A 6,750-nucleotide genomic window follows, 5' to 3' on the forward strand; every position below is an offset into this window, starting at 1 on the left:
CGTAGCATACAGCACAGCCCACGCAGTATATAGCACAGCCCACATATTATATTGCACAGCCCATGTAGTACATTGCACAGCCCACGTATTATATTGCACAGCCCACGTATTATATTGCACAGCCCACGTATTATATTGCACAGCCCATGTAGTACATCGCACAGCCCACGTATTATATTGCACAGCCCACGTATTATATTGCACAGCCCACGTAGTATATTGCACAGCCCACGTATTATATTGCACAGCCCACGTAGTATATTGCACAGCCCACGTATTATATTGCACAGCCCACGTATTATATTGCACAGCCCACGTATTATATTGCACAGCCCATGTAGTATATTGCACAGCCCACGTATTATATTGCACAGCCCACGCAGTATATAGCAATGTGGGCATCATATCCCTGTTAAAAAAAAAGAATTAAAATAAAAAATAGTTATATACTCACCTTCTGTTGGCGAGACCGCTACGTCATCATCTCGCGAGACCGCAATGCATGGAGTGGTCACCGGAGTGTCGCGAGGAGCGGGAAAGGCCGGTTCTGGATCCGAGGGGCCGACGGATGGTGAGTATATAACAATTTTTTTATTTTTTTAATTATTTTTAACATTAGATCTTTTAACTATTGATGCCGCATAGGCAGCATCAATAGTCAAAAGTTGGTCACACAGGGTTAATAGCAGCGGTAACGGAGTGGGTTACCCGCAGCATAACGCGGGCCATTACCGCTGCCATTAACCCTGTGAGTGCTGACTGGAGGGGATTATGGAGCGGGCACTGACTACGGGGAGGAAGGAGCGGCCATTTGCCGCCGGACTGTGCCCGTCGCTGATTGGTCATGGCCGTTTTGCCGTGACCAATCAGCGACTTGGATTTCAATGACAGACAGAGGCCGCGACCAATGAATATCCGTGACAGACAGAAGGACAGACAGACAGACGGAAGTGACCCTTAGACAATTATATAGTAGATTCTGCAGCAGTGAAAATTGCAAACTGCCATTGTAGTGACCAGTACGCTATAGTGACCAGTACGTTGTAGTGACCAGTATGTTGCAGTCTCCAGTATATTATGCCCAGCCCATGCTTCTGGAGACACATACCTGTAACTTAGACTGGCTCTCATCACTACAGAAATGCCAAACATGTGGACGGTAAATGTGGTTTAAGCACATTGGGGCTCAGAATTTGCTGAGTTTTTTTAAGGGTTATGGAGCTGTTTAGCTTTTCCAGAGCCTTTATACTACCAGTAACGTGGAAGTCCCCTATATTTTCATTAACAGATTACAGACCTGAGTGAGGACTTGCTTTTTATGTGGATTGAGTTGAAGCTTTTATTGGGAACATTTTAGATAACGTTTGGGATCACATTTATCCTGCACTCTTCTCTGAGCACATACTTTGTGGTTTCCATCTAAATCTCTTAGTGACATGATTCAAATGAAACTCCGAGGGATTCATTCACTATAATGAGGCAGCAGAGTTATTCTGGACTTTCAGGCCTCCGTTCAGAAGTGCACAAAACTGTGGCCGACAGCACTTTTATGCAATCCTAAAAAGACAGACACCGCCGGATCACAGGTCCTATGATGTCCACAGTGCCTCCATCTGCCTCATTATAGGGAATCTTCCACCACAGGTTCCGTCTGAATCACTTATTTCAGAGATTTTCACGGAAATCTCAGTGTAAGCACTCAGCGCAGAGCACAGGATAAGTGTGGGCCAGGCCCTACTGCGATCTTTGGGAGGGAGAATGAACAAATCAACAACAGGTGAAGAATTGGTTTTATTTATTTTACACCATTCCTTGTGCTGTATAAGTGATCAGGCGACTTTATTCTTCGGGTCGATGCGATTACAGCGATACCAGATTTTTATCGGGTTTTTATGTTTAGCTGCTGTCACACACTTAAAGAGTTTTTTTTATTGCATAAACTAGCATCGTCATATTTTGAGAGCTACAATTTTTCCATATTTCGGCCGACAGTCATTTTTTGTGGGACGATTTGATGTTTTTATTTTTACCATTTTCAGGCACATTACTTTTTTGATCGCTTTCTATTTCGATTTTTGGGAGGCAGAATAAACAAAAACCATCAACTCAGGAATTGTTTTTTGTATTTTTTTTATGCCGTTCCACGTGTGGAAAAATTGATAAGACAACTTTATTCTTCGGGTCAGTACAATTACAGTGATACCACCTTTGTATTGTTTTTTATGTTTAGGCGCTTTTACACAATAAAAACTATTTTATAGAAAAAATAATTATTTTTGCACTGCTTTATTCTGAGAGCTATAACTTTTTTATTTTTCCACTGATGGAGCTGTATGGTGGCTTGTGTTTTTATGTGGCAAGACAACGTTTTCAGCGGTATAATTTTTATTTTTTTTTGTTCTTTATTTGGCCATTTTTAACATCGTTTTACACTTTTTAATATTTTTTTAAACTTTTTTACATTGTCCCACTATGAGACATCACTGTATAGTGTCAAATCACTGATCCGATACTCAGCAATGTTTCTGCATTGCGGAGCAGAGTCTGACAGGCAGTGGAGGAGGCGTCCCAGGTCCTGCTCTGAACAGGCACTGACAAGCCACCTTCCCTGATCGACCCCATGGCCATCTTACAGCCGGGGGTCATCAGGGAGACCATCAGCACAACGCGATCATTGTGCTGATGGAAGCACACAGGGAGTGAGCTCCCTGTGCGATGCTCCTTGATGTGGCTGTCACTATTGACAGCGGCATCAGAGGGGTTAAATGCCCGCAATCAGTGCTAGCAGGGATCATGGGCATTGCTGAAGGGTGTCAGCTCTCACATAGAGCTGACACCCGCACTTGATAGCGGCGGAGCTCAGCGTGAGCCCGCGTGATTGTGGCGCCGTACATGTACTGCGGTTTGTTGGAATACAGCTCCCACCGCATGTCGAGAAGGGGTTAATAGTCACAAACATTTTAAGTTTTATTTCATAAACCAATAAAGCAGATGAAAAGAAGCAACTTTGCAATAGATCTTGGGCAGATCTGCTTCTTTCTCCTCCTCGACTGATCCTTCACTTTCAATTCATGGGTAAAAGTCAGATGAGCCCTGGAGGAAAACGAAGCAGATTTCTCTCATGAGATATATTACAAAGTGGCTTATTTTCTCCTGTACTATTAATTCATATATATTACACAAATTAAACTGAAGTTAGTCGATAAGTGACTCAGTCTAATGCTCCAGTCCCAGTCAGAGCTGCGCTCACAATTCTGCTGGCCTCTTCTTAGCCCCTCTGCCACCTACGATAAGGGCCCGTGCTTCAAGGCTAAGTTGCCACGATGGGTGTTGGTGAGTTTTTGGTGTTGCAGATTTTCTGCACTTATTAGGTCTCTTTTAGGTTTATCAGGTTTTGAATAAAGCTGCTTTTGTTTTTGACACTTTCCGGTATTTCACTTTGATAAAAGTATATTGATACAGTCATGTGTGGATTACATGTGTTTTTTTACTAGTGGATTTTCTACATCTAATGTAATTCTATGGGGAGAATCTACAAAAAAACTCAGCGTGTCCGCAAGAGAAAGAGACAAATTTTAATCTCACCACAAAGGTCAGTTTACGCTGAGTAAAAAAGAAGCACATTGGGCAGGAAATCTCTATAAGTCCCATCCACTTTGCAGGAACTGTATAAGGGCCTGTGCACAAGTTGCAGATTTGTCACTTTTTGTCTGTGCAGATTTCTCACAAAACCTGAATGGTTTTCCCATGCCAGCAAAGTGAATGACGTTCCCAGGGTCTCATACACACGCTGCTTCTTTGTGACGTGCAGATTTCTGCAAGGTGTGAGTTCTTTGAGATTTTTTTCTGCAGATTTCACTCCGTACTAATGAGTGGGAAAAAATCTGCACCAAAAACTGTTGTGAAAAACGCAGCAAAAACACATGTATTATAAGCTGAGTATTTCCTGCCAAGAGATGCAGAAAGTTCTGCACCATATACTTAAGTTGTGCACATACCCATAAGATGCTGCATTTTTTACACAGTGGAAATATCCGGCATCAAAAACTCACCGAAAGTTCATGGTGGGAACATAGCCTAAAAGGAATTTGTCATCAGAAAATGACCTGTTGTCTAAATCAGGTTGTTGTGTTAATCGTATCTTTATTTTTGAGTGTCTGGTTATATTATTTGCTGTTTTCTTTTTTTTTTCATATCACGATTTGTAACAAAAATAATAAATAGAAATCTTGCAAATTCTCACACTGGCCACTGGGGATCTTTTAGTCTCTAACTTCCTTTTATTTCAGGAAATCCACACATATATTACCAGCAATTAACAAATTCTGACCCCCAGCGTTCGTATTGAAGCATCAAATGAGCATGTGCAAAGATCATTATGAAGGGAGGAGAAGGTGAGCTGTGACACCGACTATTGTGATTGATGGATCCTGTGACATCAGTTGTGTATAGAGGGGTTATCAGTCAAAGTAATCCTGCCTCTGACGATAATGAGTCTGCTGAAAGTTCTTCCTGAAAGGACGGAAAGAATGTGCCTAAATAAGCCCAAGTGTGAAAATTGCAAGCTAATATTTTTACTTTTTACATAAAGATTTTAATATATATTCAGCGTGTGTATGTGATATATATATATATATATATATATATATATATATATATATATTCAGTATAGTGGTCGAAGGTTACCCCTGTTGTTCTCCTGTTTTCGTCCATGTAAAAAAACCATACAGTAAATGTCTGCACAGTCCATGTTAATAAATTAATAATAATATGCTGGGACTTGGAATTCAGCAACATCCAAATGTTTTATTTCAATGTATTTATTTTTTTCATTTTGTAAAAGTAGTAAAACATAAAAATAACCATATAGATTTTGTATAATTGTAATACATTTATGTCAGCTACATATGACTCCTGGAATGCAGCGATAAAAAGTCTCTGCTTGATTTCAATGAATTAGAACACTCTTGTAACATCCACAAGCTGAAAAGCTGAACAGATCTGATCCTTGTCACAGCTGAGGGTTCTTACAAATATATGAAATCTAAACACATCCTCAGCATATATATTGTACATGTATATACATACATATAGTTTGCTACAAAGCATTATTGAAGGTAAAATGTATCAGTTTGGAATTCAAGCTGTTTGGATTGGATACATTGTTAAAATTCACAACCAAATTTATTGGCTCAGAATCAGACCATTGGTCCCCCCAAAAAAGAGGCACGTTAAAGGGTGCAGAGACTAAACTGGGTACATGTTCTATCTGCAAAAGAAATGGATAAAACAAGCATAAGAAACTCGGACATGTGAATGGGGCCTAATTACAATTAGACTATCCTAAAAAATGCCGACATCTGGATGTGCCCAGAATCAGGAATATTGATAGGACCTAGTTTAGATGTTTTGTAGTCTAGACTGGATATAACTGTAACAAACTCTCAGCTTTGAGAAGTCTTGAAACTCATGCAACCCATAAAGTGTGTGCCGAGGAAGATGCAACTAATGATTTGCCAGCAATGAAAAAAATTGACTTAAACTGAAACTTGTAGTTTGCACACTTTACCTAGCACATGTGTTTTAGGTCTCAGGATCTGCCTAAGGCCAGGGTCACACTTGCGTGTGCAATGCGAGAAGCTCACATCAATACCCGGCACTGCCGCCGGCATTCAGGACCGGAGCGTTCTGCTGCATGGAAATACATGCAGCCACACACTCCAGTCCCGAGTGCCAGCGGTAGTGCCGGGTATTGATACAAGAGACTCGCGCAAGTTTCTCGCATTCACACGCAGGTGTGACCCCTTCCTAATGTGTGTTTTTCAGGCTTCATCTTGTAACCCAATTTGTCAGGCACATGCATTTTGGGTTGAATATCTTATGTGGGACATACATTATAAGTTGTAGAACTTGGCTGGGACACACATTTTGGGTTGTAGGTCTTTGCCTACAACATACATTTTGGGTTATAGGTTTTGCCTAGATCACACATTTTGGTTTGTAGGTCTTTCCTTGGACACACATTTTGGGTTGTAGGTCTTTGCTTAGATCACACATTTTGGGTTGTAGGTCTTTGCCTAGATCACACATTTTGGGATGTAGGTCTTTCCTTGGACACACATTTTGGGTTGTAGGTCTTTGCTTAGATCACACATTTTGGGTTGTAGGTCTTTGCCTAGATCACACATTTTGGGATGTAGGTCTTTCCTTGGACACACATTTTGGGTTGTAGGTCTTTCCTTGGACACACATTTTGGGTTGTAGGTCTTTGCTTAGATCACACATTTTGGGTTGTAGGTCTTTGCTTAGATCGCACATTTTGGGTTGTAGGTCTTTGCTTAGATCACACATTTTGGGTTGTAGGTCTTTGCTTAGATCACACATTTTGGGTTGTAGGTCTTTGCTTAGATCACACATTTTGGGTTGTAGGTCTTTGCTTAGATCACACATTGTGGGTTGTAGGTCTTTGCTTAGATCACACATTTTGGGTTGTAGGTCTTTGCTTAGATCACACATTGTGGGTTGTAGGTCTTGCCTAGATCACACATTGTGGGTTGTAGGTCTTTGCTTAGATCACACATTGTGGGTTGTAGGTCTTGCCTAGATCACACATTGTGGGTTGTAGGTCTTTGCTTAGATCACACATTGTCGGTTGTAGATCTTGCCTAGATCACACATTTTGGGTTGTAGGTCTTGCCTAGAACACGTTTCGGGATGCCTCATTTGCTAGGCATGTGTTTGGTTTTCCAT

This window comes from Ranitomeya variabilis, chromosome 2 (genome assembly GCF_051348905.1).
Source record: "Ranitomeya variabilis isolate aRanVar5 chromosome 2, aRanVar5.hap1, whole genome shotgun sequence".
NCBI classification, from domain to species: domain Eukaryota; kingdom Metazoa; phylum Chordata; class Amphibia; order Anura; family Dendrobatidae; genus Ranitomeya; species Ranitomeya variabilis.